The 22,340-nt window shown below is 45.4% G+C and overlaps 1 non-coding gene across 1 annotated transcript; it reads left to right on the forward strand.

The window, feature by feature from the left end:
* Positions 1 to 21,311: 21,311 nt before the first annotated feature.
* On the forward strand, positions 21,312 to 21,474 carry LOC144696217 (U1 spliceosomal RNA). Its single transcript, XR_013580129.1, has one exon. It is a non-coding gene; the product is annotated as a U1 spliceosomal RNA (small nuclear RNA).
* Positions 21,475 to 22,340: the final 866 nt, after the last annotated feature.

Below are 22,340 nucleotides of genomic sequence, written 5' to 3' on the forward strand. Positions count from 1 at the left end.
TGGTCATGGCCTAGCACTTGTGCGGTGCAATTTATTATGTGCCACTTGTCAACCCAAGCCTGCATATTGTCCAGGTCTTGCTGCATCTGGACATGGACTGCTTCAGTATCTAACTCACTCATCAATGACTGAAACATTCTCCTATCCTTTGTACTGTCCTTTTTTAAAAAATAGAAAGTCAAACATTGTTTTTTCTTACATAATCTGTAGTTTTGGTAACAATAACTCAGAACATAATGACTAACGTTAGATTTGATTCTGCGATTGGACAGCATTTGTTGAACAATGAGATGAAGGAGCATAAGTAGACATACAAAGTGTCCATTGAATGTAACCTCAAACTGTGAACCTGCAAACACATGGAACATCAAGGATCTGTAACGCATGTCACACTGCTCTTAAGACACGATAGATACCTACACAACTACACATGGGTAAATGAATCATCACTGGACGTGGTGCCTCCCGAGTTAGAAAATCTCAGACCCCCTCAAATCAGATTGATTAGCCAATGCATCCCCTTTTATGATACTCTTTACAAAAAGGTCAGAAGGCAAGTTACTGTAGTACTGTCAATGTACCATCAACAGTGAATGAAATCTGTTTACTGAAACTGCCACAAAATGCTAATGTTGTACCACTCAAATTGAAATGAAAGCTTGTTTTTAAAAAAGACAGTGTATGCACCAGTACAGGAGACCAAAGTCATGGAGGCTCTCAGATGGCTCAAACAAAACAACACATTGTACAAGGATACAATAACCTGTATGGATTGGGAGAGCCATTGGGAAAATGCTGACCTATAGAAAGCAATAACTCATTGTCCATCCGAAATTATAGCTACAATTCAACCAGATGATGTACAACGCACAAATGGACCACCAAATACCATTGCAGTTATTTACAATCGTCATGAACTGTGTCAAACGATTATCACGGTTTGTGGCCTTTAGCAAGGAGCCACAACTATAACAAAATTGATATTCCCGATGATAGGGATTGTTTTTTTTTCATGAAGTTTCTGTCTTGCTAGCTGCAACACTTAAAATAAATGGATTTGGACAAACATTTGTACACAGATAAGCCATGCCGAAGAAACATTGATCAGTTTTTGATTGAGATGAATATACGCAGTTTACAATCCATGAATTTTTGAAGAATCCTTTGATTCTGTCTTATCTCACAATAGTCTTTGCTTTGAAGTCCATAAAGATCCAGATCGTTGCCATCAAAAATACACAAAATTTGAAATGTCTCTGGAATATTGAAGAACACCTGATTTCAAAATTCTATTGAATAAAATGTTATAATGAATAATTGAATAAATGTAATAATCTAATTTAACACTGAGTGCATACCTCCTCCATACTTAAGGTCCTTTTCATTTGTCCTTGTAAATGTTTTTCACACCTTCCTCACAGTCTTGATAATCTTTTTAATATTGTGGAGATCAGAAATGCTCAAGCGTGGACTAACCAAGATTCTACAAGTTTACCAGAATTTCTGTTGTTCAATTCTATCCTTCTAGAAATAAATCTAATGTGTGGGGTTTGTTTTTTCTTATGCTCTCATTACCCCTATGATCATTACTTGCAGGACTTGTAGTCAGTGACTCTAAAGGGGATGCAGGAGCACAGGTACCTGGGTGTACATGTACACACGTCATTAAAAGTGGCAGGACAAGCTGAGAGAGCAGTTAATAAAGCAAACAGTATCCTGTGCCCCTCTGCAAGATCTGCAAACAGGAAGGGCACCAGACAAAAGACTGCAAACAGGCCAAGTGCTGCAACCTGTGTGGCGAGGCAAGTCACCTCTACAGGACCTGCCCCAAACGCTGCCGTACTTACGCACAGGCAGCCAAAGCCGACCACGGGGAAGCAGAAGAAAGGTTTCGTGTCACTCCAACCACCAAGGCCCCCAGGGAGCCCAACGGGACAAAGGAGGACACAGAGAGAGACAAGGTGGAGAAAGAGATTGAGGCAACAGAGAGCCAATCAACAGCACTACCCCCTGAACCTTCCAGTCCTCAGGACAGCGAATCAATGGAGGAGGAGGCAGCAGTGGAAAAGCAGCAGGGGGAGTGGCGGACTGTGAAGAACAAGAAAAGTAAGAGGGAGCGAAGAAGAAGCAAAGGCGTTTCCCAGAGAAGCGGCAAGAGGCGTCTCCCATCCGACACGGATGACAAGGGCAGCAGCTCTTCGGATGATGAAGTGCCAGAGCGGCACCGACAGAAGAGGCGGCAAAGCTCCAGGGCGTTGGAGGACGAGACACCCGAGCTCCAGAAAATTGGAGACAACAAGGAGACCAACGCACCCCAACTTTGCCTGCAACCTGAGGAGGCCAGTGCACCACAGCCCCTGGAATCTGGGAGCAGTGAGGCAATCATCGCACCCCAGCTCCAGGAAGCCGGGAACAGCAACCCCCCAGAGGGGGTGAGTTTTGGAGAAGCTTCTCCAGCAAAGGTCATCTCAAAATCCGCTCACTACGTGAACCTCCAGATGCCACTGGAGCAGAACACGGCCAAGGAGATCTACCTCAGCCCATCCAAAGTGAAGGAATTTGAGCTCACTACGGGTATGAAGGAGCAGACTAAAGGTCTGGGACTCTCAGAGACAGTGGGTTTGGTAGGAGAATAAATGCTTTAATATGGGTTTAAAGATTGTATCCATAAATGTGCGTAGCATTAAATCTACTACGCGATGTGTTGCGACCTTGGACTACCTAGCCAAGGTCAAAGCTGACCTGTTGTTTCTGCAGGAGTGTGCGATACCGCACCTCAGCTCCTACAGGCAATGGTCACGATGGTGGTCCCACGGGCCATCGATCTGGTCGGGCGGAAACGACTCTCGCTCCTCCGGCCTGGGTATTCTGCTGCGGGGAGGCAACTTCACCGTCTCCGAGGTCAAGGAGGTGGTGGGCGGGCGACTCCTGGTAGCAGACGTAATGTACAAGAACGCTCCACTCCGGTTAATTAACGTGTACGGCCCGGCACAAGGGGCTGAGCGGCTGGAGGTTTTTCAGCAGCTCCCACTGCTGCTGGCGACCTCCAGGCCGGTCATTCTGGGCGGGGACTTCAACTGCATCATCGATGCGGCTGGACGATCCGGCAGGGCCGGAAGCAGATTGGACGCTACGTCCAGATCCCTGATGGAAACAGTTAAGGATGCCAAGCTGCACGACGTCTTCAGCAACCCTGCAGACGGAGCGCAGCGTAGATACACCTGGTCGCGGCCAGACGGGTCCATTCGTTCCAGGATAGACTTCCTGTTTGTGTCCCGTGCATTCACAGTCAGATCCACCGAGGTCAAGCCGGTGTTCTTCTCTGACCACTGCCTCCTACTGGCGGACTGCCACTTGGAGGAAGACCTGAGGGTGGGCAGGGGGGCATGGAAGCTAAATGTGCAACTGCTGACCCCAGAGAACATTGAGGAGCTCAAGAGGGATTACAAAGGTTGGAGAACCGTGAAACCCCTCTTTGAGTCCCTGACACACTGGTGGGAAGTGATCAAGGGAAGCATCAAGAGGTTTTTCATCCTCAAAGGCACCCAGAAAGCTAGAAAGGAACAGAGGGAAATGTCCCGACTCCAGGAAAAGATGCAGAATCTGCTCCGGCTGCGGTCGATGGGGGTCGATGTCAAGGAGGAGCTCCAAGAGGTGAAGGGCCAGCAAGCCTCGCACTTTGCCTCGGAGGCCTCCAAGATCATCTTCCGTTCCAGAGTCCGCTCCGTGGAGCAGGATGAGACGTGCTCACGTTTCTTCTTCCAAAAGGTACACAGAGAGCGCTCTGTGATCAGCAGCCTGAAGGAAGAAGACGGCTCAGTAAAGTCATCACGGTCCGACATTCTGAGGATCAGCAAATCCTTTTATGCCGGACTGTATGACGTGAAGCCCACGGACAGCACGGCCTCCCAGTCCTTCCTGTCCTCTATCACGGAGGTCCTAGACCACAGTACGCGGGAGAGCCTAGACAAACCGCTAACTCCTGACGAACTGACTAAGGCCCTCGAGTCCTTCGAGAAGAGTAAAACCCCCGGAAGCGACGGCCTGCCGGCGGAGTTGTATTCGGCTCTGTGGGACTTGATCGGCCCAGACCTGCTAGAAGTGTACGAGAGTATGCTCCTGGCCGGCAGCATGTCAGAATCCATGAGGAAAGGCATCATCACCCTCATCTACAAGCACAAGGGGGAAAGGGAGGAAATTAGAAATTGGCGACCCATTTCACTGTTGAATATGGACTATAAGATTCTGTCCAAGGTCATCGCCAACCGGGTCAAATCCGCTCTGGAATTGGTGATTCACCCTGACCAGACCTGCTCTGTGCCAGGCAGGAAGATCTCTGACAGCCTGGCGCTGCTCAGGGATACGATTGCCTATGTACAGGACAGGGGTGTGGATACCTGCCTCATCAGCTTGGATCAGGAGAAGGCCTTTGACAGAATATCGCACACCTACATGGGGGATGTGCTCTCCAAAATGGGCTTTGGGGAGGGAATTCGAAATTGGATCCAACTGCTCTACACTAACATCAGTAGCGCAGTCTCAATCAATGGGTGGGAAACAGATAGCTTTCTGATTAAATCTGGAGTCAGGCAGGGCTGCCCTCTCTCGCCTGTCCTTTTTGTGTGCTGCATAGAACCCTTTGCCGAGTCCATCAGGAAGGATCCGGGCATAAGAGGAGTGACGATCCCAGGCAGTGGAGGCACTCAGGTAAAAGCCTCCCTGTACATGGACGACGTCGCCGTCTTCTGCTCGGATCCGCTGTCGGTGCGCAGACTGATGCACGTCTGCGACCAGTTCGAACTGGCCTCGGGAGCCAAGGTAAATCGTGGGAAGAGCGAGGCCATGTTCTTTGGGAACTGGGCTGACCGATCCTTTGTCCCCTTCACTGTCAGGGCTGACGGCCTGAAGGTGCTGGGGATATGGTTCGGAGGGACCGGGGCATGCGTTAGAAACTGGAAGGAGCGAGTGGCTATGGTGAAAAGGAAACTGGGCATGTGGGAGCGACGCTCCCTCTCCATTGCGGGTAAGAACCTGGTCATCAGGTGTGAGGTACTCTCGCTGTTGCTGTACGTGGCGCAGGTCTGGCCCATTCCACACTCCTGCGCGATGGCGATCACTCGAGCCATCTTCCGCTTTATCTGGAGGTCGAAAATGGATCGTGTCTGCAGGGACGCGATGTACAAGCCTCTAGATAAAGGGGGAAAAAACGTGCCCAACAGCGCCCTCATACTGATGGCCACCTTTGTGTGCGGCTGCATCAAGCGGTGCGTAGACCCTCAGTATGCAAACACCAAGTGTCACTACGTGCTGAGGTTCTACCTGTCCCCGGTGTTGCGAAGGATGGGTCTGGCCACGCTGCCGCGGAACGCTCCAAGTAGTTGGACCGTGCCGTACCACCTGTCCCTGGTGGAAAAATTTATGCAGAAAAACACCTTTGACCACAAGTCCATCAGGCAGTGGTCAGCACGTAACGTCCTAGAGGCCCTGAGGGATAAGGAGAGGGTGGACCCTGTGGGATGGTTCCCCGAGCAGACTGTCAAAGTCATTTGGCAGAATGCCTCATCGCCAGAACTTTCCAACAAGCACCAAGACGTAGCTTGGCTGGTGGTGAGAAAGGCCCTCCCCGTCAGATCCTTCCTACACGCCAGGAGTCTCACCCCCTCTGCACGATGCCCTCGAGGTGGCTGTGGTGGGGAAGAGACCGTTGTTCACCTCCTTGTGGATTGTGCCTTTGCAAAGAAAGTCTGGAGAGAGATGCAGTGGTTGCTGTCGAGGTTCATCCCGAGCAGTTCTGTGACACAGGACTCTGTGCTCTACGGGCTGTTCCCAGGGACACACACCGAGACAAACATAAACTGCAGCTGGAGGATCATCAACTCGGTGAAAGACGCGCTTTGGTCTGCCCGAAACTTGTTGGTCTTCCAGCACAAAGAGTTGTCCCCGACCGATTGTTGCGGACTGGCACAATCCAAAGTCCAGGACTACGTGCTGAGGGACGCACTAAAGCTTGGGGCAGCTGCCGCAAAGGCGCAATGGGGAAGGGTCGCTGTCTAAGACCTTTCTACCACAGCGCACCGAGAGACTGGGAACTGTTTAGAGCCCCTCGGGCTGTACAGATCAAAATGAAAGGCTGTAAATGACTGTAATATTGTTTGTACTGATGCACCTGGTGATACATTTTGTAAAAGTTTAACCTGGATTGTACCCTTGTAATGTTGTTTTTGAAATGGTTTTGAATGTGATTGAAGATTTTTATGAATAAAGTATATTTTTACAAAAAAAAAAAAAAAAAAATCCTGTGCTTTCTTGATAGGGGCACAGACTACAAGAGCAAGGAGGTTATCTTGTATAAGACACTAGTTAGACCTCAGCTGGAGTACAGCATACAGCTCTGGGCACCGCATTTTACAAAGGATGGGAAGGCATTGGAGAGAGTGCAGAAGAGGTTTACGAGAATTATTTCAAGGATGAGAGACTTTAGTTATGAAGGTAGATTGGAGTTGTTGGGACTCTTTTCTCTTTTGGAGAATAGGTGGCTGAGGGGAGATCTCATTTAAGTATTCTAAATCAAGAGGGGCCTGGACAGAGCAGATAGGGAGAAACTATTCCCAGTGGTGGAAAGATTGAGAATGAGGGGACACAGATTTAAAGTAACTGGGAAAAGAAGAAAAGCTATATGAGAAAAAAAAAATCACACAGTGAGTGGTTAGGGTCTGGAATGCACTGCCTGAGAGTGTGGTGGAGGCAGGTTCAATCAAGGCATTCAAGAGGGATTATTGATTATTTGAAAAAAAAAACAAATGTGCATGGTTACAGGGAGAAGGTAGGAGAATGGCACTAGGTGAAACGCTCATTCACAGAGCTGGTGCAGACACAATAAGCCAAATGGCCTCCTTTTGTGCTGTAACAATTCTGTGATTTATCTCTTCTCCCAGATCTCCTGTTATGGAACCTCACTTAGACACTGACCTTCCAACGAGCATGTGGCCTTCTTATTCTTCACACTAAAATGTACGCTTCACACTCATCTATTATCTGGCACTTACATGCGCATCTTGAAAGTTCATTAATGTCTTCCTGTGTTTTGTTGAGGTGCTGCACTGTATTAACTGCATCCCTTGCATCCCTTACAATTTCAAAATTTGCGGAATGCATTACTTTTAATTACCAACCCAAAATGTAATGGTAACAACACCAATCCCATCTTTTGCCAGAGTAACTATCTTTAACTCCTGCAATGTTTCCTGTTAGCCAGCTTGCTAATAATTCTATCACTCTCAAACACGTCAAGGAATACTTATTAATGGAAAGATATGAGATTAAGGCAGCATTTAACCTTCATATCTCGTGTCTTTCACCCCCATGAACTTCCTTTGGTTCCCTCTTACTACACCCAATCATGGGGTGAAGCTAAAGGAGGCTGTGGGACAACATGTCAACAGGTTCAGAAAAACTGAAATTAATCTATTCAGAAATGAAATGTGCACATGGTTTCAGCTTCTTCAAATCCGAGGATTTGTAAGTGGAAATCTAATGATAAGTATCCAACTGTTTTCAATTGAACCATGCTAAGCCCAGTGTTCTGACAAGTTGTATAATTAAGGCAGTAGAGAGGGCTCTACACTGTATAGTGGGTGGGGAGAGGGGACATATGAGAGGACATGTGGTAAATTAAAGGGAAACGACAGGGTAATAGAGCAGCGTCGCAATTTGAGTAATGGTAACCAGTGTGGCAGGAAGGGACAAGGGTGTACCAGCAGATAAGGCCAGAGATTACAAAAATGGTAGAAAAGACAAATTAAAGGCTCTGCATCTGAATGTGCGCAAGATTCAGAACAAAATTGAGGAATTGTGAGCACAAACAGAAGTAAATCTGTATGACCTGATTGCCAGTAGTTGGTTGCAGGGTGCCCAAGGCCTGGACCTGATTATGAAAGGGGATTTGACCCTTCAGAAAGACAGGAAGCTGGGGACAGGTGGTGAGGTAGCTCTGTTAAATGTGGATGATATTCCTACAATAGAGAGAGACACGACCTTAGCTCAATAAATGTGATGCAAAATCAATTTGTGTAGAGATAAGAAATAGGAGAACTAAGAGGTCACTTGTGGGAGTAGTTTAAAAGCCCACTAACAGTTGTTACACTATAGGACAGAGTACATGGTAAAAAAATAAATGGCGTGTGTAAGAAAAGGACTGCAATAATCATGTAATCTACATGTAGGAAGGAACACTTGCTGCAACTGTAGAGAGCCTTGGCAAGACTGCATCTGGAATATTGTGCACAGTTTTGGTCTCCTTATCGAAGGAAGGATATACTTGTCATAGATGGAGGCAACAGAGGTTCACCAGACTAATATAAAAACAAAAAACTCACATGCTAGAAATCTGAAATTAAAACAGAAAATGCTGGAAATACACAGCAGGTCTGGCAACAACGAGAGGGAAACAGAGTTAACGTTTGAGTCCATGAGACTTCTACAGAGCTGGAGAGGTAAAAATGTGATGGGTTTTATGCTGTTGGAAAGATTTGGTGGAAGATGGTGTGCAGCAGGTGGAGCAAAGTAGGAGATGAGGAGAGATTAAATGACAAAGAGAGTAGTAATGATAGTATTAGAGACCAAAGCCGATGTTGGTAGCAGCAGAATGATCAGCCCTGTCTGAAGCAAGATGATGCATTTATAGCAGAACAACAGTCAGCACTTCCTGAAAGCAAAACTTAACAAAAAGATACAGACTGGCATTTGGGGCTGGGTGGGTGGCGTCGAAAAAAAAAATCCAAATGGAGTACAGAGTTCGTGGTCTGAAGTTGTTGAACTCAATGTTCAGTCCAGAAGGCTGTGAAGTGCCTAAATCGGAAGATGAGGTGCTTTTCCTCCAGTTTGCTTGACCTTCACTGGAACATTGTGCAGACCGAGGACAGAGGATGACAGCAAGATGGTGAATTGATACGGTAAACGACAGAAAGGTTGGGGTTTATGCTTGTGGACTGAGAAAAGGTGTTCCGCACACCAGTCATCCATTCTGTTTTTGGTCTCCCCAATGTAAGCAGTGAATGTAATAGACTAAAGTGAATCAAATGCAAGAGAAATGCTGCTTCACCTGGAAGAGGTGATTGCGGAGAGTGGTGGTGAAGGGGCAGATGTTACACCTCCTGCAATTTCATGTGAAGGTGCTGTGGGAAGGGGATGAAGTGTTGGGAATGACAGAGTGGCCCAGGCTGTCAAATTGCAGATTGCTCTCCTGGCCTTTGGATTCCTCTCTACCCTACCCTTGATTTCCCCACTTGGTGGAAGCTCCTCCACAAACAGATGTTGACACTCAGCTAGAGACACAAAAAAAAACTACTGAACAATGAGAGAGGGGGGAGGGGGGGGGGAGAGAGTTAAAAAATACTGACCAATGAGGGAGGGGGAAAAACCAAACCCCAAGGTAAATACAGTAACATTTTCAAATTGCTCACGATCAGACATAAAAGCTGCAGGAATCCCCTCCAGTTTGAACACGATTTGCTCTGTTGCCCCTTTGGGGATATAATAAACTCTGGGCCACCGCCCAGACTCTGCTGCAAAAAGGCAGCAAACAAAACAAGGGTAGAAACGAAAGTCGGAGCTTCAGCCCAGACAAAGCGCAATTTTATTTCAACAATATCTCCAACTCCTGCACAAAAAAAATGTTCTGGTGAACATTTCAATCATGAAGCGGCAGAGCCGCGGTTACATTGCGGAAGGGCTGGAAAATCGAATTTGCAAAAAACATTAGCGAATGGGGCAAAAAATGACGTTTCTCAAGTTAAGCAAAGTCTTGATCGTATGATAATGGCGCAGTGTGTAAGGACAGGGAAACGTCAACAGAAACCGTAACACACACACACACACACAACAAAATAGGTCGAGTTAACGTTTCAGATCGAGGTGGGATTTTATGAGAAGTGTTGAAAGATAGAAATGGAGGAGCTATTAAATCAGTGGAAAGGGCAGGAAGAACAAAAGGGAAGGTCTATGCAGGACAGGGGAGATTAAATACTACAAGATTTCATGATGCAACAGCCAAAGAGAGTGGTAAATGGGTCTAGTTAGGAGGAGCAAAACTGTCCAGACGAGACTATGTAACAACCGCCTGAATGCAATGAAGGTATAATGAGACAAGACTAATCCAGCAAAGCAAAAACTAGAACAAGATGGAGGCAGAGGTTATGATCTAAGATTGTTGAACCCAATAATATAAAAGCCAAATATTGCAGATGCTGAATCTAAGGTTATTGAACTCAATGTTGATCCCAGAAGGCTGTAACGTACAAGTTGAACGATGAGGTGCAGTTACTCGAGTTAATTGAGCAGGCTTACAACGTTCCACAAAACAGTTCACCATGAAGTTATTATCGATATTCCACCATGTGTTAAATAAGTGACCATTGCAAGAAGGAAAACACCAATACCAGCCTTTCCAATGTCTAACACAATCATATTTGTACAACATTTCAAATAGCATAAAAGACTGTAATAAAACTAACCAACCCATTTCACAGGTATGTAAAAACATAGCTGTACATGGAAAAAGGGAAACAAGAATAGATGGTATGGTGCAAGCAAGCAGCATGGAAGTCGCACCACCTCTGGACAACATGCTACACAGTGTCATGAAATGCATTGATCTTTTGTCTCCCTGGGTACTAAATTTGCAGTCTGTGTAGATTGTTATATTTAAAAGGTGCAGGATGTTCCAATGCCTGTTACAATGATTCCTGCCGAGTAACAAGGGTGGGGAGTGTTTTGATAGTTCCCCAGCTAAATTCAAGGGTCAGTGCACAGCTCTTTTTGAGGCAGTCAGTTTCAAGAAATCAGCTTGCAAGTGTCACAGACACAGGGACAGGAACAGGTCTCAGTCAATTTAAAGGAAGCTGTGGGGAGCAGACCTTAAGTGGGCTGTACGCAGTGGTACTCTGATTGGCATGGCCATAGAGCTGAAAGTATGCTTGTGAGCTAGTGTTTGACTGTACTGGGGAATCCAGAGAGAATGAATCTCAGAAGGCGAGATTGAAACCCTGTAAGGTGGGCTATTGTTAAAGTGCAAAAGTGGGAGTGACTTTTGGAGAGAATTCCAAGGAGAGTTCTTCAAAGGCGGAGCTGGGAATGCCTCATGGGGCAGAGTTTTAATGAGATTGTTTGACTGGTGTTTACTGATGTCTAGGTGGGTTCTTGAGAAATCCATGGGCTGTGTCTTGGTTGCCTCTGCCATTTACTCTGTAGTGTGGTGTGTTCGACCACAGTTCATCTGTTAATTCACATGTACCGCCTACTTACCCTGAATGTTAGAGTGTAAGACAGATTTGAAAATGTTTTATCTTTCTGAACTTGTGTAGTAATGTTTGTTTTTGTTTGTTCAAAATCTAAGGAATCTCGTGGCTTTATTCCAAAAGAAAGTGTCTTGAATCTCAACCTTTATCTACAAAACGTTATTAGTCCCTAACCGGATCTCCCCCACATCCCAGGGTCTGGCCAAGGATTGTCACAACAGCAATGCCCAAATCTTATTCTGAGAAATGGCTGTGAACAGAGTGTGGAAAGAGTCAGAATTATAAATGAAAAGAAGGGACATTAATGAAGATAGAGCAATGTTTGGTTTAGAAACCAGGCCCACTCTTATATGTTGCAATGTATCCAACACAAACACACACACAGCCCTCCCTTCTAGCTGTTTTCTGGCTCGGACTCACTCTTTAATCTTCTCTCTGCTCTAAATCACAGTAAGGTAATAGCAATTATAGTCTCCACTTACACATTCAAATATTTTTTACTTCCTCGTCCTCCTCAAGTTACATTGATCTGAACCATTCAGTTTGCTTCCCTTTCCACAGATGCTGACTAAGTGTTTCCAAGAGCTTTCAGTTTTTTTTCAGATTCCCAGCATTTTGCTACATTGTTTGAGTGTATATGTGCGCGCACTTGCACATGGTGATCGTGTCATACAGGAGTAATGCAATTCCTTCTGGAGTCTGCAGTCAAATGAGAAGGATGAGGGTTTGCTATTGATTTTATCTTGTCCATGATCAGTTGCAGGCCATCTGGAGCATGCAGGTTGACTCAGAGTGGCCAGGGCAGGAGTTTTCCAGGATGTTGTGTCTGCAGCTTCCCTTGTTTTTCCCGATAAGTTGCTGGATTCCTGACATTCGACATAGGAGTGGGTACGTTGGTCATATAGTACATTTCCAATTGCACTACAGCCATCTCCAATGGATGTGCTGCATGGCTATTACCTTATGTGGTTAGAAGGATGCCCAACCATGACGAATGCTTTAGAGAAGGTGCAAAAAAGATTCACAACCATGATTCCAGGGCTGAGGAACTCGACGTGGTTAGGTTAGAGAAGCTGGGACTGTTATACTAAGTGATGTGTGTCCCACACTTCTGTGCAATCGAACCATTCCTTAGCTGAAGCATTGATTCTTCATTTGGTTACACAACATTACAAATATCACTAAACCTCATGTCTCAAACCTGCTGCAGTCTTTGACAGAACCTCTAGCTCGTACATCTGGGATTAACGTATGGTGTATGTTAAAGTCACTCACCCAACAGCTGGAATAGACCCAGGAACCAACCAGCTTCTTCCCAAAATATATACTTTATAGATAAAAATTTGCAAAAAGAAAACAGTTCTAGTTTGACGTCATATTTGAGATTGTTATCGTAAATTGGTCGTCAGTGTAGTCATTAGCACACTCAAGATTGTTCAGTAAGTGCTGCCCAATCACAGAATCACATCGGACAGTTTTGCAAGTGTGTGCTGGTTGTGTACTCTGCCTATTATGAGCAACCAAAGGAACAGGCTGTTTGATTCCATCAGCTAATCGCTGAGACATATATGGCAGTAAAACTGCTTTTTAAGTGAAAAATATTGCTGCCGGTGGGCAGTAGGCATTTTATTTTCAATTGTGTGGTATTTTGAATCATTCATTTCTAGCATAGCTAGAATTTCATTACGCAATATTCTACAGGTTGAGTATCTGTTATCCTAAATCCTCGGGGCCAATCGCATTTCGGATTTCAGATAATTTTGATTTTCGGGATACCACATATGGGACTGGTCCTACTTACATTACAATAGTCCAAGCCTAAATTGAATAAAATGGCCAGAAAAGTAAGATGTATCACTGAATAATAAATGCAGGGTACCTGTAATAGTCCCCACCCATGGCAATTCTGCTTGTAGGAGAGGGTTCAGAGTGTCGATGTTCTCTCCTGGGAGGCATTCTTGAATAGTTCCCCCAGCTTCATTTGCGTCATCAACATTGGCTTTTCTTTCATAAGTTTGTCTTTTGATTGACGTTATTTCTTGCTCACTTATAATTGCACGTTCTTCGAGTGCATCTATCAACCTGTCACACATCTTAAGAATATCATCCATGGGCACTTTCTCTACTGGGTTCACTCATCAACACTGTATTTATCAAGTTGATCTTGATGTAACACCATTCCTGCAATCTCCCTGTCAGTCAAAGAATGCACATTGGGAGCATTGTTAACGGTGTTAAACACTTCCTCAATATCCTCACACATTCCATTCATATGCATCTTGAATACTCAAGGAGCTAGTTTACCAGAATTTTTTCCCTTGTTCACATGAAAATCTTCAAAGTTCTTTGTCAATATTATCGTTTCGATGAACAATGTTGCAGGCCAAAGGTTGTCCCACCGTTGGTCGGTGTCTTTATCAACAAGGCACCACACATTAGCAGATACATAGATGGTGTCAGGGGGAGCTGGTGGTATAGTGGTATTGTCACTGGACTAATACTCTAGTGATCCAAGGCAATGCACTGGGGACCCAGGTTGAAATCCCACCAAGACAGATGGTGAAATTTAAATTCAATCAAAATGTGGAATTTAAAGTCTGATAATAGCCATGGAACCATTGCTGATTGTTGTAAAAACCCATCTCGTTCACTAATGTCCTTTAGGGGAGCAAATCTGCTGTCTTTACTTGGCCTCCATGTGACTCTGAACAAGGACAATAAATGCTGGTTTAATCAGTGATGCCTACATCACATGAATGAATTTTTTAAAAACTGTAAACTCCTTTTGGATGCCTTCCACCCCCCAGGCCTCTGTCATAGCGCCAAATATACTATTCAAGAAGGAGTCTTTATATTTACATTTCATGATCCGAAAATTACCTTGGTCCATTGACTGAGTTAATGACGTTACTTTGGGGGAAAAGTAAACAGCGAAAACATTGTTCTTCACCAAGAGTTCAGCAGGAGAATGTGCTTAACCATTGTCCAGGAGAAACATGATTTCACAGCTACCCAACGTGCCTCTGGTACAAAGTGGTTGTGAAATCAATCAGAAAACATGTCCCTGGTTACCCTCATTGGCAGAATAGTGAACAGGTAATGTCTGAATCCTTTTGAAGCATCTGGGACATTTGCTCTTCCCAATTACAGACAATTCACATTTGCGTGTGCCGGCTTCATTGGCACAACCAAGGACAGTCAGCCTGTCCTTAGCACCCTTAACACCTGTTGGTGCACTCTCCTCAGCCGCTTTTAGCATTTTCCTCGGGATGTATCACCAGACCAGAGTTGCGTGTTGATCACTGAAACAATTGGTGAGGGTGCGGTTAAATGGGGCCAGATATAGCAGTCACAGATGAGGCTGTGATGGAAGGAGCAGTGGATGGGTGCAGAGCCCGGGAGGGGGCAACATTCAGACACAGGCATTCAGCGTTTCGAGAGGCACTAGCGGAAATTTCAAAACAGTCAGTCCGCCTCTGAGGGACAGTCAGTAGCCCTGAACAAAACTACTCCGCGGGAACACGGGCCTAGCTTTTGACATCCTTTCCCTTTGCCCAGGAAGCTTCATTTTTGTCACATCATTGTCCCACTGTACATTCTGAAACTGAGACGCATGTCTTCCAATTAGGACACTCCGATTTTAAAGAAAGCCTGGCTGTATAGATAATTCCACCTCCTCCACCACCATCACCCCACCCCCACCCAAGTAATTCAATCCCAAAACATTGAACACTGATCTGGTTGAATTAATGGGTAAAAATGGTCAAGTAATGACATTTAATATTTGATATTTGTTGAGCAAGGTGATTTGTGATCCTCAGCAAGTAAAAATTGCAGAATCATTGGCGGCATTTTAAATTGCAGAAAAAATGTAAGGAGCATTTGGTGAGCATCCTGGCCAGGAGCCTCTTAGACCTGAGTACCGTTTCTACCCAGTCTCCTCTCTCTGAGGACCCATGTGAAACTGGTTTGTCTGTCAAAACCCAGCTCCCAGCTTCACTCCGCAATGCTGGTTATAATCCAGCATCAGTTTGGTAATTGTCCTGGGTTACTAGCTCAAATTGACCTGACGTGGTTCCTCTTAATGTGGACCTGTGCAGACATTTAGGTGAGAAAGGGATTCAGTGTCAGTGTGAAAGGCTGATGAGTCAGATGGGGTTCAGCGTCTGTGTGAACTGGGTCCAGAGGAGATAGGATACTTGGAGTAACTGGTGAGCTAATGTTGGATAAGCGTTATTTGTTGAGAGTAGAAATGTCACATTGACTCTCCCATTTTTAACAAAATCTTAAATCCGGTAATTCTGAAGTATAAAAGGAATTAAAATTGTGAATACTTTTCTGCAGGACAGGCCCCAAGGAAATGCCTAACCGATCTTCCACATTTGAGTTTCCTGTTCATACTTCTGTTTATTTATATTTTCTTAGAATCTACATACGAATTAGGAGCAGGAGTAGGCCACTCAGACCCTCGAGCCTGTTCTGCCATTCAATAAGATCATGGCTGATCTGAATGTAACCTCAACCCCATATTCCTGCCTACCCCCGATAACCTTTCACCTCCTTGTAAATCAAGAATCTATCTACCTCTGCCTTAAAACTATTCAAAGACTCTGCTTCCACCGTCTTTTGAGGCAGTGAGTTCCAAAGACTCACCACCCTCTGAGAGAAAAAAAATTCTCCTCAACTCTGTCTTAAATGAGAGACACCTTATTTTTAAACATTGACTCCTAGCTCTAGATTCTCCCACAAGACGAAACATCCTCTCCACACACACCCTGTCAAGACCCCTCAGGATCATAAAGGTTTCAATTAATTCACCTCTTACTCTTCTAAATTCCAGTGGATACAAGCCTAACCTGTCCAGCCTTTCCTCATAAGACAGCATTCCCATTCCTGACATTAGTCTAGTAAATCTTCTCTGAAATGCTTTTAATGCTTTTACGACATTCTTTAAATAAGGAGACCAGTACTGAGCACAATACACCTGATATGGTCTCACAGTGTTCTGTACAACTGAGGCATAACCTCCCTACTTTTGTAATCAATTCCCTTCACAATAAATGATAGCATTCTATTAGCTTTCCTAATTACCTGTTGTAACTGCATACCAACCTTTTGTGATTCATGCACAAGGACACACAGATCCCTCTGAATCTGAGCTCTGCAATCTCTCACCATTGAGATAATAAGCTTCTTTTTTATTCTTTCTGCCAGAATGAATAATTTCACATTCTCCCACATCATACTCCATTTGCCAGATCTTTGCCCACTTAACCTATCTGTGTCACTTTGTAGCTTCATTACATCCTCTTCACAATTTACTTTCCTACCTATCTTTGTGTCATCAGCAAATTTACCAACCATTCCTTTGGTTCCTTCATCCAAGTCATTTATAGAAATTGTAAACAGATGAGGCCCCAGCACTGATCCCTGTGGCAAACTACTCGTCACATCCTGCCAACCATAAAAAGACCCATTTATGCCTACTCTCTGCTTCCTGTTAGCCAGCCAATCTTCTACCCTTGCCAATATGTCACCACCTGCACCATGAGCCTTTATTTTCTGCAACGACCTTTGATGTGGGACTTTAGCAAATGCTTTCTGGAAATCTAAGTACAGTATATCCACCAGTTCCCCTTTATCCTCAGCACATGTGATTCCTTCAAAAACTCTAATAGATTGGTTAAACATGATTTCCCTTTTGCAAAACCATGTTGACTCTGTCTGATTGCCTTGAATTTTTCTAAGTGCCCTGCTATAACATCTTTAGTAATAGCTTCTAACATTTAACCCATGACAGATACTAGGCTAACTGGCCTATAGTTTCCTGCTTTCTCTCGCCCTCCTTTTTTGAATAAAGGAGTTACATTTACTATTTTCCAATCTACTGGAACCTTCCCCAAATTTAGGGAATTTTGGAAAATTAAAACCAATGCACCAACTATCTCACTAGCCACTTCTTTCAAGGCCTTAGGTTGAAGTCCATCTGGACCTGGGGATTTGCCAGCCCGCGGCCCCAACAATCTGCTCAATACCACTTGCCGGTTGATTGTAATTTTCCCAAGTTACTCCCTTCCTTCCATTTCCTGATTTACAGCTTTTTCCATGATGTAACTTGTGTCCTCTATAGTGAAGACCAAAGCAAAATATCTGTTTAATTCATCCAGCATCTCCCTACTTTCCATTATCAAATCCCCAGACTCACTCTCTAAAGGACCAGCAATCACTTTCTTAACTCTTTTATTTAAATATCTATAGAAATTCTAACTATATGTCTTTATATGACTAGCGAGCTTTCCCTCAAACTCTAATTTTTCCCTCCTCATTATTTTTTTTGTCATTTTTGCTGTTCTTAATATTCTTTCCAATATTCTGACCTGCCACACGTCTTTGCGTAAGTATATGCTTCCAAGTGAAGATTTTTGTTTACGCCATAAGTTACACCACCTGTTTTCACGCAAGGGAAATGTTCTTGAGGATACAGCACTTTTGGATTCTGTACAAGTTTTGACACTGGTTCAATGGGAGATAATGAACAAAGAGATAAGACAACATTATTAATTTGCACTTTGTTAGGCTAGTTAATCAGTGCGCTGTCTTTCACACATATCGATTATGCTCCAACCCGGAAATGAACTGCTGACCCTGTGATCACAAAAACTCCATTCCTGTAACATTGTCCAGCTTTGCCCAGACTTCAGCCCGACTGACACACTCAGCCATCACTCAAAATATTGAAGGAGACAAACTGAGTGAAGCGTTGAGAATGCCTTGGGAACAGCCCAGGACTGTTTTGCAGTGAGGATGGCTGAGTTTTGGAGAAAGCAGAATAAGGAGTCAGCCTGAGAGGTGAGGGAGTGGCGCCACCAAATGGGGAATATCCATACTGCAGGCAGCATTCCCTCAGTGAGTTCGAGCGAGTCTGCCTCACACCCCATCACCCCCACGACCAAACCGTGACCTCAAATAAACCCTCTGCCGTGTCCCCACTAACATTATCCTGAACCCCAATAATACCCCGGTGTCCCCAGGAACATTATCCTGAATCCCAGTAATTCCCCGGTGCCCCCAATAACATTATCCTGAACCCTAATAACCCCCCATCCCAACATTACCCGGAACCCCAATAATTCCCCGCCCCCACTAACATTATCTTAAACATCAATAATCCCCTGTACCCACTAACATTACCCTGAACCCCAATAATCCACCAGTGCCCCCAATAACATTACCCTGAACCACAATAATCCCCCAGTCCCCACTAACATTACCCGGAACCCCAATAACCACCCCTGTTTCCCCACTAACATTATCCAGAAAACCAATAACCCCCACATAAACCCCAATAATGGACCTTTTAATTCTCTCCTTGGATGCGCCCCAGGGCTCTAATCACCTCTCCTGGAGACAACAAACTACATCAGAAACAACAGAAAATGCTGGAAAATCTCAGCAAGCCTGGCAGCATCTGTGGAGAGACAGACAGAGTTAATGTTTCGAGTCTCTATGACCCTTCTTCAGAGCTGTATTTAGCTTTTACAATAAACAACATCTTTGCGACTCCAAAAACTTCCTCAGCAACCTTACCCCAACCACCAAGTTCTAACTGTTGCACCAAGCGGGAGAGCCTGGACAAACTGCTATCGCCTGACAAACTGACTAAGGTCCTTGAGTCCTTCGAGAAGTGTAAGACTCCTGGAAGCAATGGCTTACCGGCTGAGTTGTATTCGGCTCTGTGGGACTGGATCAGCCCAGACCTGCTAGAAGTGTACGAGAGTATGCTCCTGGCCGGTAGTGTGTCAGAGTCCATGAGGAAAGGCATCATCACCCTCATCTACAAGCACAAGGGGGAAAGGGAGGAAATTACAAATTGGCGACCCCTCTCACTGTTGAAAGTGGACTATAAGATTCTGTCCAAGGTCATCGCCAATCGGGTCAAGTCTGCTCTGGAGTTGGTGATCTACCCTGACCAGACCTGAACTGTGCCCGGCAGGAAGATCTCAGTCAGCCTTGCACTGCTCAGGGATACGATTACCTATGTGCAGGACAGGGGTGTGTATACCTGCCTCATCAGCCTGGATCAGGAGAAGGCCTTTGACAGAATATCACACACCTACATGGTGGATGTGCTCTCCAAAATGGGGTTTGGGGAGCGATTCCGCAACTGGACCAACTGCTCTACACTGACATCAGTAGCACAGTCTCAAATCAATGGGTGGTAATCAGAAACCATTCCAATTAAATCTGGAGTCAGGCAGCGCTTCCCTCTCTCCCCTGTTCTGTTTGTGTGTTGCATAGAACCATTTGCTGAGTCCATCAAGGCATAAGAGGAGTGACGATCCCAGGCAGTGGAGGCACTCAGGTCAAAGACTCCCTGTACATGGACGATGTCACCGTCTTCTGCTCGGATCTGCTGTCGGTGCGCAGACTGATAAACATCTGCGACCAGTTTGAACTGGCCTGGGGAGCCAGGTTAATCATGGGAATAGTGAGGCCATGTTCTTTGGGAACTGAGCTGACAGATCCTTTGTCCCCTTCACCGTCAGGTCAGACGGCCTGAAGGTGCTGGGGATATGGTTCGGAGGGACCGGGGCATGTGTTAGAAACTGGAAGCAGCGAGTGTCTATGGTGGAAAGAAAACTGGGCATGTGGGAGCGACTCTCCGTCTCCATTGCGGGTAAGAACCTGGTCATCAGGTGTGAGACACTCTCGCTGTTGCTGTACGTGGCGCAGGCCTGGCCCATTCCAGACTCCTGAGCGATGGCGATCACCCGAGCCATCTTTCGCTTTATCTGGAGTTCGAAAATGGATCGTGTCCACAGGGATGCGATGTACAAGCCTCTAGATAATGGGGAGAAAACGTGCCCAACATCACCCTCATCATGATGGCCACCTTTGTGAGTGGATGCATCAAGCTGTGTGTAGACCCTCAGTACGCAAACACCAAATGTCATTCCTTGCTGAGGTTCTACCTGTCCCCGGTGTTGCGAAGGATGGGTCTGGCTACGCTGCCGCGGAATGCTCCAAGTAGTTGGACCGTGCCGTACCACCTGTCCCTTGTGGAAAAATTTATGCAGAGAAACTCCTTTGACCACAAGTCCATCAGGCAGTGGTCGGCACGTAACGTTTTAGAGGCCCTGCAGGAAAAGGAGATGTTGGATCCTGTCCAATGGTTCCCCTAGCAGACTGTCAAAGTCATTTGGCAGAATGCCTCATCGCCAGAACTTTCCAACAGGCACCAAGGTGCCTCCCCGTCAGATCCTTCCTACAGGCCAAGAATCTCACCCTCTCTGCACCTTGCCCTCGAGGTGGCTGTGTGGTGGTGGGGCGGGGGGGGGGGGGGGGGGGGGGGGCAAGAGGCTTTTGTTCACCTCCTTGTGGATTGTGCCTTTGCAAAGAAGGTCTGGAGAGAGTTGCCATAGTTTTTGACGAGGTCATCCCGAGCAGTGCTGTGACACAGGACTCTGTGCTCTCAGGGCTGTTCCCAGGGACACACACCGAGACAAACACCAACTGCAGCTGGAGGATCATCAACTCGGTGAAAGACACTCTTTGGTCTGCACGAAGCTTGTTGGTCTTCCAGTGCATAGTTGTCCCCGACCGTGTGTTGCAGACTGGCACATTCCAAGGTCCCAGGGCTATGTGCAGAGAGACGCACTAAAGCTTGGGGCAGCCGCTTAAAGGCCCAATGGGGAAAGGTCGCTGACTAAGACCTTTCTGCCATAGTGCACCGAGAGACTGGGAATTGTATAGATCCCTCGGGCTGTACGGCTCACATTGAACGTATGCAGTGAATATTAAATGTACCATAATTGTACTGAAGCACCTCAGAGTGCAACAGGATGTGTGTTGATAACTCCAATATCATTGCACTGTCTGACTGTCTGTAATGACCATATTGAAATGACTGTAATATTCATTGATTGTATTGAAGCACCTCGTGATCCATGTCTAAAAGTTGAATTTGATACACTTTTTGTGATGGCGATTTAGAAATGTTTTGTAATGTTCTTCCAGATATTTAATGAATAAAGTATATTTGTCCAAAAAAGAGATGGTTCTCCCAGGACGAGGTCAGCCCATTGCACTTCGAGTGTGCTGACACCTGCGATGTCCCCAAATGCGGGATTCTCGACTGTAAAATTTGTGGGAGCGGGAGGACTGCATTTGCGCTCTCCTCTGATTAACTAATTGTCAGATTTTACTGTAACATATTTGTTCACCAACAGAGACCGCTGTTGCATGTACTACAAAGTACTCGAAAAATTAACACATAAAGGACACATGTATGTGGAGAAGCAAACAGTGTTAACGTTTCGAAGTCCAAGATCGTCAACATCCGCAGTGTTTTGCTTTTATTTTAACATTGGCATTTGAGGTCGCTCTGCACTCACTGCATTTATCATGATTTCCTCTCTGCTTGTGTACTAACGTCCAACGGCCAGCAGAGGGTGGCATAAGCAAGAGAAACGGTTTTGAGGAAGAGACGCTTTTTAAATTCATTCACCCAGAAACAAATGATTCCCCCATTGCAGCAGCGAGCTGCTTCTAAAATGTCTTTAGGCTTTTAAATCCCAATGCCAAATCGGCTCCTGAAATGATATTTTTCATTTTTCTTTTATTATTTATTCAATTCCCTTTTGAACAGCATCTGGTTCACAGAATGTGATGGGGCAAGATAATGTTATTGTCGGTCTCCACAGGCTGAACACGTCAGGATCAACAGCAGAAGAGCTAAAGGATCCCCGAAAGATATTGGGTGACTGGTGCCGAATCAGGTTAAACTTCCGTCTTCATCAATTAGAGTTCATGTCATTTCGACAACACCCTCCATGCCCAAATATCCGTTCCTGGCCTGCTGCTATGTTCCAGTGAAGCTCAACGCAAACTGGAGGAACAGCATCTCATCTTCCGATTAGGCACTTTTCAACCTGCCGGGCTTAACATTGAGTTCAACAACTTCAGCGCATGACCTCTGTCCTCCATCCTCAGCCCCTTTCCGATCCCCCTTTTTTCTAATAATTTGTCATTTTTAAAATATATTTT

This window comes from Cetorhinus maximus, chromosome 21 (genome assembly GCF_964194155.1).
Source record: "Cetorhinus maximus chromosome 21, sCetMax3.hap1.1, whole genome shotgun sequence".
Lineage (NCBI taxonomy): Eukaryota > Metazoa > Chordata > Chondrichthyes > Lamniformes > Cetorhinidae > Cetorhinus > Cetorhinus maximus.